Below are 14097 nucleotides of genomic sequence, written 5' to 3' on the forward strand. Positions count from 1 at the left end.
GGACAGGATTCAGCGATCCCGGGGATCTATTACATATGTGGACTTAATGCTTATTACCGTCTTCCAAAGGGATGGTATGGGACATGTTATTTGGGAATAGTTTTTCCAAAGATTTACCAATTTGATGACTTAAGGAAGTTTCCTAAAGTGTCTGAATTACATCATACTAGACAGAAAAGAGAGATAGCGGCTGCTGTCGTGGGTGATATATTTGGAGCAATAATTCCTTCAGTGGGGGTTATCCTAAACTCCATAAAGATTCTAAAGTTGTCTACTATTGTGGATAACATGCTGACAAACTTCACAGGGGTTGTATTCCTGATGGATACTGAACTTGCTGCGGAGAGGGCTAAGACTCTTCAAAACCGGCTTGCTTTGCACATTCTTTTAGCGAAAAGTGGCGGAGTCTGTAGGATGCTTAATGAGCGCCACTGTTGTGCCTACATACCCGATAATAGTAATATAATTAGAAGTATGCTTACTAACCTAACAAGAGATAGTACAGATTTGAAGGAGCTGAACGAACCTGGAGTTTGGGAAAAGGTTGGAAAGGGACTTGCTAAAGTGGGAAGTTGGTTTAGTAATATTTGGCATGGGATACTTGCAAAAATAATAGGGGGAATATTGATTGTTTTAGCTTGTTTATTTGGACTATGGTTATCATGTAAAATTAGTAAAAGAATTCAATAAAAATTGGCAAAATGCAATATGAGGAGAGAAGAAAGGAAAAGGGAGAAATTATTCAAAGCAAAATATGAAAAGTCAAAAATGGGGGAAGAGATTGAAATTAAGGTACTAAGAAAGTGAAAAAAAAAGTAAAAACTTGATTTGTGTGATGACAAATGTCATCAGAGGAGGGATTGTTGGAGTGTAGTTTTATAATCAAAATTAACATGAAAATGTTTGCGAATTAATGCATAATGATGCCGCATAGAAAATGTATTAATGTGCTTTTACTAAACGTGTGTTTGAAATGTGCCCACGGGGAGTGGCCACCAATGTATACGATGATTAATGAAACTGACTAATAATGAGATATGAATGCATTAATGTATGATTTGTATTAGTATTAAAAGTTATATGTTAAGGTTTTGCTAATTAATCACTAGGCCTTAGTGAGCATGAGTCGGGCCTAGCTGCCTGGTTTCATATTAAATGTGTTTTTCTAATGTGTAGTGTGCTGACTTGCTGAAGGACATGTAGTCGTATTTTTCCAGAAGCTAGAAGAGATGTGTAACCATAGCAAATCTTCTCATGAGACTCGACTTGCTCAAGGAGACATTCTTGCCGAGCGCAACAGTGTAATTCACAACAGGTACAAGGTCATTTAGACTAGGAAAGACAATGGGACTACTGACTGGAGTAACAAATGTCACTTATTCCTCACCTGACATTCTACCCGTTGGAGGTGTCAAATCAAGGAACCAATAAACTACGTTAGAAATGTTATGGGGTGACAATCGTAATGAGATGACAAGTAAACCATTAGGTGGAGATGATGGTGCGCCAAAACTTGCCCAATTGGAAGTTAGGAGACTGTACAACAAGATCGATATAAAATTCTTGGACACAAGGAGAAATCAGCCATTACATGCCATTCCTTTGCCTTAGCCATTGCATGCCTTATGCTGTTATTATGACTCTCCGTTACTCGGCTTAAAGACTTTGCTGTTTGAACTTTGCAAACCATCCTCACTTACTTTGCCTTGCCCGATTCAAACTTTTCCTTCTTATGAGGGAGGTATTCCCTTTTACCCGGCCTTGATGAACTTTGCTGTGTTTCCTGACTGATGGCGAATCAACTGATGTCCTGAGGACGAAGACTGACTCTGTATGCTGATCCATTACGGAGGGTAACTGTATGATGATGAAATTGTAATTGTCTGTTTGCCTTTTCTTTCTAGGTAATGTTAACCCGTCCTTCTATGTTAATTTATACACATTAGGACTCGTTTTAGGCCGATGAATCTTTTGAACCAGTGGTGAGACACCGTAAGACGAGGTAACTGATCAGTATGTCAAGCAATATATCAATAATATCATCAACATATGTCACCACAATATATTTCAGTTTAGACATTGGTTAAAACTGTTGGCACAACCATGACCTTTCAATCATAAATAACCACACCTTTATTGAAGTTTTGTGAATTTTATTCCCTATTGATTACAATCTAATAGCAAATGTATTAATCTCAAAACCAAAAAGCAAAAGAGCATAGTCACGATATGGCAATTATGATAAGATTTTGACAATGCAAAGATCACAACCATTAAGACACTAACATAAGGGATACATAGATCTGAATGCATAGAACATCATATAAACCCAGTTCAGCATAGTACAGCGTCAGTCACGTCTGTTGCGTCAGTCAAGGTGAATGTCTAATCTAACCACTAATTAGCATCAGCATGTTGGGCTTCATGCAAAACAATGTAGAACACTAATTTAGAAAATATCTAACTATGGTCTCTATCCAAAAATACAGCAGTTGGTACCTAGAAAGGAAAAGCAAATAGACAAATTACAAGAGCAACTGTCATAATTACCCTCCTCGAAATGAGTCAGCATACAGGATCAGACTTCGTCTTCAGGACATCAGTTGGATCGTCGTCAGTCTATCTAGTCTAAGGACAGGGGGCACTTCCCTCATAAGGAGGAAAGTTTAAATGGGCAAGCTAAAGGGTGAGGATGGTTTATTAAGTCTCAAGTCACCAGACAGAGTGACAGAGTTTCTGGATGCAATCAATATCATTCCCTACCTAGATCTCTCAAGTTCCCTGTGTCATGGGTTTTTATCCCCTTTTGGCAATACCTTCCCCCAAAATTCTATTGGACAGTCGCTACATCCCACTATCTTTAACCTATCAAATTATACATTAAGTAATGCACTTGTCGTTCCATGATAATTCATAACACTTTGATTGGTCTTCATAATTGACGTTTTTCGTAGGTGGCACATCCGGGGTTACTTCATTTTCTGGCACATTCTTCGGGTCAAAAGTTCTCTTTTCCATGGTTGAATGTCCTTGGATGTTTCAGTAAATGTTGCAAAAACATATAAAACTTATACTAAAGCAGCTAGCATGCGAGTGAGAACATTTCTCACTTGCAACAATAAACAAAGAAAAGAGCACATGCTGGGTCATGGCCTTTTGCGAGTCAGCACACTGGAGAAACAGAAAAATATGCTTTAATATGAGAGCTAAACAGCTAATTCTTCGACTCACGCTAACTTAAGGCTTATGGGTTCTAATAGAAATGCAATCTTCGTAGATGTTAATGTATTCAATTAATCATAATGCAAGCAATTATTTCTTATAGTTGACATTAGTATATGCATACAATAATTCTTCACGTTTAAAATACTTTTCAATGAATAATATATTTTAATGCAGCATTGTTAAGTATAAGCATTTCCACATCTAAAATAGGTAATGTTTAGATTACGCTCTCTCAGTCCCTCCTCTGATGACGCTCGTCATCACACAAATCTTTCTTTGATCCTTCATTTTTAATTTTTCACCTTACGCATGATGCGCATTTCAACATCCTGCCCTTTATGAGAACTTTCCCAAATTTCATTGAACATTTTCTCTCTCTCACTTTCTTCATTTCGTCTGGTTCTTTTGGTCCAATTTCTTTTTACCTTGTCATTTATTTTACATGCACCCCATAATCCTAATAAACAAACCAAAATAATTAATAGACCCATTAATATTTTTGCAAGTAACCCATTCCAAATGTTGGTAAACCAGCTTCCCACTCGGGCAATTCCTTTCCCAAATTTCTCCCAAACACCAAGTTCTTTCAGATCCTTCAAGTCTGTACTATCTCTAGTAAGGTTAGTAAGCATGCTCCTAATTTTCTTACTGTAATCAGGTATGAATGAGCAACAATGTCGCTCATTAAGCATTTTGCAGACACCTCCACTCTTTGCTAAAAGAATGTCTAAAGCAAGCCGATTTTGAAGAGTCATAGCTCTTTCTGCAGCAAGTTCAGTATCCATCAGGAGTATAGCCCCTGTAAAATTTGTCAGCATGTTATCCACAATAGTAGACAACTTTTGAATTTTCATAGAATTCAAGATAACCCCTACTGATGGGATCATAGCTCCAAATATATCACCAATGACAGCCGCCACTGATTCTCGTTTTTGTCTATAATGTTGCAATTCAGATGTTTAGGTATTTGTTTTAAGTCATCAATCTGGTATATCTTTGGGAATACTATTCCCAAATAACATGTCCCATACCATCCCTTAGGGAGACGGTAATAAGCATTTAGCCCACAGATGTAATAGATTCAAGGGATCGCTGGATCTTGTCCATTCAGCATAAAGGTCCATTTACTCTGAAACAAAAACACGTGCCTACACTCACTCGTACCCATAAAAAAATTATCTTGATCAGATTTTGGTCTATATACACAGAGCCTACCTACGTGTAATGCATCTATAGCTAGTTTGCCTTGTATTTTGATTGCAGTATAAGCATAATCATTTGCATATGTGCGTTTCTCTAATCCTTTTTCTAATCTTTCTTTTAGTGCTTTGCGTCTCTCATCTGTGTGATCTAAAAAGCTTTTTTCTACAGGTGACAATAAGCAAGTCAAATTATTGCAATGTGCATAAGCAGCCCCAAATGTAAGTGTTGGCTCAAAGAATCCTCTAACAATTTTTATATCATGCTCTTTAGCTAATTTATTTAAGAATTCAATCACAGGCACAAAAGAAAACACAACATCCAAATTCGAATAAAAGTATTGCACATGCTCTTGATTATAGAATCTTGTTAGTAGCAAGCTGCAACTAATTCCGTAAGTGAGAGGGAGGCTATGATAGGTAACTCCCTCCTGTACAGACGAAGGAATTTTAGTACATACATAACAATCTTTCGCATCCATGGTTTCCACATATTCGTTTAGTAAGCGATAGAACACATTAGTAGAAAGTTCCCTTTTTGCATTAGTTCCCTCAATCATATGTCTTGCATCTTGCTAAAATTTCTCCCATGGTGTTAGTTTAGTAGTAGTCTCAGGTTCTGAAGTTGCGTTAATAGTTTCTTTCTCTCTCCACGGCATTCCCACAATCACTCCTACAATTATCACTGCACACACAACACCTATTATAAGACCTAACCAACCACACACCTTACTTCCTTTGCTACTATTTCTATTATAAGCCATATTTGTATAGAATCAGAATAGCAGATCAACAATCAACTTGAGAATAAACCTCTGCGGATTTTTACAGAGTCTTCACTCACTCCAGGATCCTTTTGTCAATTCAGGTTAGCAGCTTGTCATAATCAGGTTTCTTTAAGAGTCAAATTCAATTTTAGTACACTTCCGGTAGTTTCTAAAGTCTCTTTCTTTTCAGTTTTTTGGGATTAAATTTTTAGCCAGGTTTTCCTTTGAATTCCTTTACAGGTACCGTAGTATTGACCTGGTACTTCTCGATCAAAACAGAATGCTAGGAATTCTTGTTGCCATTCAGATGTTGTAGCATACGCCCATTCAGGACCTGTATATCTTCTGTTCGCGATTCTTTTTCTCTTTAATCTTCGTTCGCCTTGTTGTTCTCCTTCACTCAGATCATCTGCTTGTGAGGTATCACTCTCTTCTATTATGGTGTCATTCGATACTTCTCTTATTTTAGGATGCGACTTGTCTGGCCAATTATCGCCTCTATGTATCTTTTCTCGACGTTTCCCTTTAGGATGTTGGACAGCACCCTCCTCTTGTGATATGGTGTTTTCTCTTGATGGACCTGCAACTGGTTCGGGAGACTCTGACACGTTTTGATTTGTATCTACAGTTTCTCCTTCTCTTTCTTCCTATGGTTCTATGTTGGGTTCAGATTCTAACCCGTATTCGTCTACTTCTGGGAGAACCTCTCCTTGGCTTAGTTCTCCTGCTGCCTCTACTGAGATAGGCACTCTGTCACCTCTTTCGAACTCATTGATAGCTTGAGGGACAAGGCTCTTCTCAGTGGGCTCTCCGGTAGTCTCAGTTCCTTCTTGATTGTTTTCTGACTCTGAGACTTCTCTTCCTGAAGTTGCTGTACCGGAAACTTCAAGTTCCTCTTCAACAGGACACGTTACCTTTTTTGTGTGACTGGCATGTATCCAGTTGGGAACCCCGGCACATTTCACAGCAGTGGTGGTCATCAATATTACTTGATACAGTCCTTTTCAACGTGGTTCTAGACACGATTTTCTCACGTGCTTCTTGACAACCACCCAATCACCGGCTTGTAGAGAGTGACTTTGATCGCCAATCGGTGGCAACGTGTTAGCTTCTGCCTGGTGAGAAAAAGAGCGAATCACGTCAGCCAAACCTTTGCAGTAATCCAATACCATATCATCTGTAATATTCACTAGTGCATTTGCAGGTACTGCTGGTAATCTCATTGCTCTGCCCATGAGGATTTCATGGGGAGATAATCCTGTTTTCTTGTCAGGGGTATTTCTCATTGACATCAGTACTAGAGGTAAGGCATCTGGCCACTTCATGTTTGTTGCTGCACACATTTTTGCCATCCTTGATTTCAGAGTACCATTCATCTGCTCAACTAGTCCTGATGCTTCAGGGCGATAGCTACAATGCAGCTTTTGTTCAATGTTGAGTGCGGCACACAGGAGTTTAATCATCTCATTGTCAAAGTGTCTTCCCCTATCTGATTCTAAAGAAACCGGAAACCCGAATCTTGGTATCAGTTCCCTGAGTAGTAGTTTTGCAACTGTAAGACTGTCATTTCTACGTGTGGGATATGCCTCAATCCAATGACTGAAAACACACACAATCACCAACACGTACTTCAATCCTCCACAAACAGGCATTTCGATAAAATCCATTTGCATTTTGTTGAATGGACCTCCAGCTCTCCCAATGTGGCTCAAAGTTACCACAGTTCCTTTTCCAGCATTCATCTGTTGACAGATGACGCACCTGTGGCAAGTGAGTTCTGCGGCATGTCTGAATTTTGGATTGAACCAATCAATCTTAAAGGACCTGATCATGGCATCCCTTCCTAAATGTGCCTGCCCATGGTAGAGCCGGGCAAACTGTGACAAAAGGCTATTTGGCAAAACCAACTTTCCCTCTTCTGAAACCCATAAGTCATCAGCTCTTTGTTCACATTGCATTCTTTGCCAAGAGCGTTTCTCCTCTTTGCTCGCACGACCTTGTAATGTTTTCAGTTCATCTAAGGTGTCAACCACTCGTAATGCCATATTTAAACATGTGTCATTTTCAGATTGTGGTAACAATTCCCATTGTTCCTTAAACAATATACAGTTCAATGCACAAAATCTTGCGACTTGATTCGCATAGCCGTTTCCCATAGACACGAAATCTTGTGACCTGATGTGAGCACTGCACTTCACCACGGCAATTTCTTTAGGTAACTGAATCGCATGCAACAAATCTCTTATTTGTTCACCGTTTTTCACAGGAGAACCAGAGGAGGTCATAAAACCCCTCTGTGACCAAAGTTGGCCGAAATCATGCACAATTCCGAATCCATATCTGCTATCAGTATAGATGGTGACTTTCAAATTTACAGCTGCGTGGCATGCCTTAGTAAGGGCGATTAATTCTGCCACTTGCGCAGAGAACACTCTCTCAAGCCAGGAGGCTTCGACAATGCCAGTTATGGTACATACCGCGTAACCGGCTCTCAATGTCCCTGCTGAATCTATTAGACAGGACCCATCAACAAACATAATGCAGTCATTTTCTTTTAACTGGGTATCCTGTATGTCTGGGCGAGGTTTGGTACAGAGTTCAGTTACTTCAAGACAATCATGTTCAAATTCTTCCCCGTCTTTGATTTCAGTATTTTCATTAGGAAGTAAAGTTGCCGGGTTCAGTACAGTGCATCTTTTAAGAGTGACATTCGGAGACCCCAGTATGATCGTCTCATACCTAGTGAGACGTGCATTTGTCATGTGTTGAGTCTTAGTTCGTGTCAACAGAATTTCAACTGAATGTGGAACCATTACTGTCAGAGGGTATCCCATGACTATGCCTTCACATTGTAAAAGGCTCTGACCAACTGCTGCGACTGCACGCAAACAACCCGGTAAGGCTGCTGCGACAGGGTCCAAAGTAGCTGAAAAATATGCTACAGGGCGATTTGCATCTCCTTGGACCTGTGTTAAGACAGACAAAGAACAAGCATCACGTTCATGACAAAACAACAGAAAAGGTTTTTCGTAGTCTGGCATTCCCAATGCTAGTGCCATGCACATGCATTCTTTTAATTCTACGAATGACTCAAGCTCCTCTTTTGACAAAGTTATAGTATAGGGCTCATCTTTGACTTCCTTTCCTGTCAATTTTATTAACGGCTTTGAGATGATTGAGAAGTTGGGTATCCACTGACGGCAGTAGCCCACCATTCCCAAAAACATCCTGACATCTCTTTTTGTTGTTGGAGGATTCATCTGCAAAACAGCTGTTATTCTTTCCTTTGATATTCTTCTGGACCCTTTCTCAATCAAATGTCCCAAGTATTTTACTTCTTTCTGACAATATTGTAACTTTCTGGGTGACACCTTGTGTCCATTCTTTCCCAGATGATTCAGTAATGCAATGGTGTCGTATTTACAACTGTCTCTGGTTTTGGATGCAATTAGCAAATCGTCGATGTACTGCACAAGAGTTGAATTAAAAGGCAGCACAAGAGGTTCCAAATCTTTTTTCAGTATCTGATTGAAGATGGACAGTGACTCTGAGAACCCCTGAGGAATTCTGCACCAACTGTACACCTTATCCAGGAATTTGAAACTGAACAAAAATTGGCTGTCCTCATGAAGAGGTATCGAAAAGAAAGCTTGTGATATGTCTACTACGGTAAACCATTCAGCATCACAAGGAACTTGGTATATTATTACCACTGGGTTGGGTACCACAGGACAACATTTTATCACAATTTCATTTATTTTCTGCAAGTCTTGCACAATTCGAACTTTTCCACAGGGCTTCTTTAAACCCATGATGGGTGAGTTACATGGACTGCTCAAGACTTCTTTCAGAACTCCCTGTCTGAGAAAATCTGCAATTATTTGTGACACTTCCATAAGGACATCCTGGCTTTGACTGGTTCTACTCCTTTTATCAATCCTACTTCCTTCCCAGTCAAATCCCACACTTTCTCTGTCACTGTTCCTTGCAATTCGACAGGTAGGTCAATCAAAGTTTGCATCGGGTATAAGGTAATCAAAGGGTAGTCTTCATTTGTTCCTGCTTCTTCCTCTATAAATTGGCTCTCATCTCCCTCATCGTCACTGTTTGTCTGTACCTCAATTCCATCATTGGAACAGGTAATTGAACATTTTGTTTTGCACAGTAAGTCCCTTCCTAATAGGGATACTGGACTTGAATCGCATACAACAAATCTATGCAGCCCTTGGAAATTGCCAATTTCAACTTGCACCGGATCGGTAATTGGGTTAGTCAAATACTGATTTGCTACTCCAACCACCCGTATAGTACGCCCTGAGAGAGGTAACCTTGGAACTTCTGCACTTCGAACTGTAGAGCGTGTAGCTCCTGTGTCAACCAAAAATGAAACCTTATAGCCCATCACCTTTCCCTCTACATATGGGCCTCTCTGATCCACCTCTAGGGATGCTGCAAGCCTGCACTCTTCACTGTCTGAGCTATCATCTGACCATTCCTCATTCATGACATTTTCACCTCGTAATGGAAACTGTTGTACAGTGTTATTTTGATTTGTTACCTGACCTGTGACCTGCTGAGGAAGCATTACCTGTTGCTGTCCCATCGGAGCCATTGGTAATTGAATTTGCTGTCTAGGCACCATGGGAATCTGCTGTTGCACTGGTTGTATTTGTATTGACTGAAAACGCAGCATTTGCATCTGCTGCATGGGCTGTACCCCTTGCATTTGTACCAAATTATTCTGAAAATTCGGGTTTTGATGTCTCATTTTTGGACCTCGTAAATTTTGTAATGTACCAACGTTTGTGCTTTGCTGAACTGCACAATCCTGCACCATATTTGGACATTGCCATTTCCAATGTCCCACGCCCCCGCACGCGTGACATGGTGACATCTTTTTCACCCCTTGAACATCATTTTGGACAACAACATTATTCATGTCCGAACCGCGGTTCACAAACCCTCGACCTCTGCCTCTTGGTTGTGCCTGAAACACACCATTAATTTGCGGTTGTTGTTGTATCATCTGCTGAACTCCATTTCCCTGTATTCCAGCCTGTGCAGCCCTTATCTGCATCACCATCACCTTTTCCTTCAACTTTTTCTGCTTCAATTCGATCTCATCACTACAGTACTTTGCATACTGCAATACCTCATCAATAGGTTTAGTTTGTCAACAGATCAAATGATTCTTAATCATTTGACTAACTTCTGGTCTCAATCCTTCGACGAATCTAAACACAAGGTGATTCATGTCTTTTGGTTCAATTGTCTCAGTACCACTGTAATGCTTAAATGCTTTCAACAATCTCTCGTAATAAGCATGAATTGACTCTTTAACCTCTTGAGAGGTCCGATCGATTTTCTGCCAATCAATCACCTTCGGCGACACCTTCTGTTTCAAAAACTCAATCACTTTTTGATAATATTTCATCACCTCCTCTGAGGGTGCTCCGGTCACCTTATCTCTCGCCGGCTCCTTCGTCGGCCAATCTACCCCTCTCTTGCACTCAAGCCACAAATCAGGCGGAACAATGATCTCAAACAAAGTATTCAAGTCTTCCCAAAGACACTTTGCAAATTTCACAAACCTGTTCGTTTGTTGATACCATTCGATCGGCTTCTCCCTCAGTCTAGGGTAATCGTTAGTAAAAGATAGAATGTCTCCTCTAGTCCATGGCACATGTACTAAAACACCACCAGCTGTCTCTCTCATAGGTAATATTTTTACCGAATCCAAATCAGGTGAGGTCCTAGCTTGATTAGACCTTGGACTATCACTCTTTCCCTTATCTCTTTTCTTTGCCCATCTGCCTTCCCACTTTTCTAATGCGCCCCAAATCTGTGCACTTTGCAGCAATTCTCTCAAATGTGCTTTCATGCCTGCAGATCTCATGTGTTCAAAATCTTTTGAATCAAAATCTAATCTGTAACTCCTTTTCAAATGTTTAGTGTTTCCGATATCGATATTGTATTTGTCTGCTAGGTTGGCCAATCTCTGATGTACTTTGCCTACCTCCTTGGTAATTTTGGGACACAGGTATCTTAATTCTGCTTCTGTGTATGATTCCAATCTATTTACTCCCATTGTCCCTTCCACTAACTCTGCAGCTTCTGCCCCTAGTCGTACAAGGTTCAGGTATTCGTCTTGTTTCTCTTTCTCGGGTTCAACTGTGGTCACTGTAGTCTTTTGCGAAGTATAGGTTTTCTCTAACCATTCGTTTAACTACTGTACTGTAAATCCCTGCAGTGAAATGTTCCCTGCATGTATCATTGGAGAGTGTGAAGTATTCGTACTCATGGTTTGGGGAGTTAGAACTCCCAAACCTGCTTGACGCATTGCTTCGAGAGGTGCCCCCACTGGATTAAGGTCCATTAAAGGTCTCGGTGGCTCATTTGCTTGCTCTCCAGGGGCCATTATCTGTGGAGTTCCCATATGCCCTCCTCTTATTGCTTCTTGAGTCATCACTCCCTGATCACACACCCCTGCTTTACCTTGTGCATACAATGGTACGCGTGGACCAACAGTAATAGGTAATGATATAGCGGCAGGTGTCTGACCTGGCCCCAGACTTCTTGGAGCTTTGACACCATAAGTCTGTTCCAATGTACCCGGAACGGGTACTAACGGTGGTCCCGCTACAGGGTTATACCCTGGTATCAACTGTGGTGGTTGGGACATTAGTTTCGGAGTTGATTCAATCTGTATTAACTTTGGCTTTGTATATATCGGGTCTGGTGGTACTATTACATTCGTGTTAGTCTCAAGCACTGGAACATCAGGGTAGATTCTCTTTATCTGTGGTGGTGGTTGCAACTGTATCGGCATGTTGGGTGCAGTGGGTACACTGACACCATTCTGTGTCAAAGCTGTATCGCTAGTCTGTACCGTATCAGTAACTCCCTTTTCCTGCGTCTGGTTCCCAGGATCCAAACTAGTGCTTGGAGCGCTGTCGCTCACCGCATACGGTGGCGGACGATCATGTAACAATCTATCCATAAACTCCTCATCGTCTGAATCATCGTCCTCTTCCCAGGATCTTTTATTTTCTTTAGATTTGCCTGAGTCTTTATCTGTTTTACAGGAGGCTTTCTTTCCCTGTGTTTCTTCTCCCTGAGTTATTGCTGGGAATAACTTCAGCCCATGTACAATTCCCCGTCTCCACATTTTGCTCTCATTATCCCATCTGGCCTCTGCATAAGATTATTCTGCCCTTCTCAGTCTTCTCTGAAACCTTTCTTGTCTATGTTTAAGAGCCATTAAGTCCCAAATAGCTAAATCCTCATATTGTGGGGGTCTTGGAGGTGGCTTTTGTGTACTTAACATCCACCTCAGATTTTCTAGTACCTTTGGATTGAACGTACCATGTTCTGGGAACGCTAGACACCCTTCTTTCTCTGTTAATTTGCGCCACTGTTTCATCCATAAGCAAGGCGCGACACCTTTCTCTTCCATGACCGTATAAGCTGGTGTACCCTCAGGTGGTGTAGGTTCCCCATCAGTTGCTACAATATATACATCTCCCTTTAGAGCGCTCTTGAATGCTTTGACAAAATTCATTTTTGCGATTCTCTTATTTTGTATTTAATCAGAAATGGCTTAATTCCCAGGATACTCTTCACCCGCCCTTTCTCAACCTATTGCCTCTCACGGACGGCAGCCAATCCGTGAGCGACCCTTCTCGACATCTGACCTATCTCAGCGCGGCACACTGACGTCCCACTCACTCACACACAGCATCTGACAAAGTCTTGCGGCATGTCCGCTCTTCACTGACCCTTACAATCATACAAACTAATGCAATTTATTGCGAGCACCTTAAAATAACAACACAAAATCTGCCGGTTTACTACAGGAAGGGTAACACATTCGCTTCAGAACTTTACAGAGATTTTACTTGAAGCCTCAGCTGCTACTCCCTCCTTATCAGTTCCCACATACGCAAGCAGAATTCGACCCGCAAATTCTACTCTCGACTTGTCAATGACTCCTTCTAGTGCACTTTAGAATTTGTCAAATCTCCATCGAAGGTTTCATACACACATTATAACTCAAACTCGGCTTGTCAACCACGCCCGATTGACCTATTAAACCGCACAGATTACAACATAAATCACATTTATCTTCATACTCCGGAGTCTTAGACCTCGACAGGTCCGTACACAACAGCCAACCACGTGGATAATTTTGAGCAACAAGCGCTACATTCACATGAAGTACGTCGACTTCCCTACTCTCATACTGTGGAGTACGCCTACTCCTGCTAAACAACACTTAATTTGGCCTAAATACGCACAGATTTTTCACAATCACCTGCAAAATGCGTAAGCTTAGACAAGCGCAAAAACCCTAACCACATACATTATGGCACCGAGAACATTCCCAACTCATTTAGGCAGGCTCCGAGATCCCAGGAAAGCCATGGCGAGCTTAGAAACCCATCATACCTCCAAATTGCATTATCACAGAAAAACAAATTAAACAACGAATCTCCGTCCTAGGGCCCCCAAGGGCCAAACCGTTGCTCTGCTACCAGCACTGTTAACGCGTCCTTCTATGTTAATTTATACACATTAGGACTCGTTTTAGGCCGATGAATCTTTTGACCCAGTGGTGAGACACCATAAGACAAGATAACTGATCAGTATGTCAAGCAATATATCAATAATATCATCAACATATATCACCACAATATATTTCAGTTTAGACATTGGTTAAAACTTTCGGCGCAACCATGACCTTTCAATCATAAATAACCACACCTTTATTGAAGTTTTGTGAATTTTATTCCCTATTGATTACAATCTAATAGCAAATGTATTAATCTCAAAACCAAAAAGCAAAAGAGCATAGTCATGATATGGCAATTATGATAAGATTTTGACAATGCAAAGATCACAACCAT

This window comes from Pleurodeles waltl, chromosome 11, assembly GCF_031143425.1.
Source record: "Pleurodeles waltl isolate 20211129_DDA chromosome 11, aPleWal1.hap1.20221129, whole genome shotgun sequence".
NCBI classification, from domain to species: domain Eukaryota; kingdom Metazoa; phylum Chordata; class Amphibia; order Caudata; family Salamandridae; genus Pleurodeles; species Pleurodeles waltl.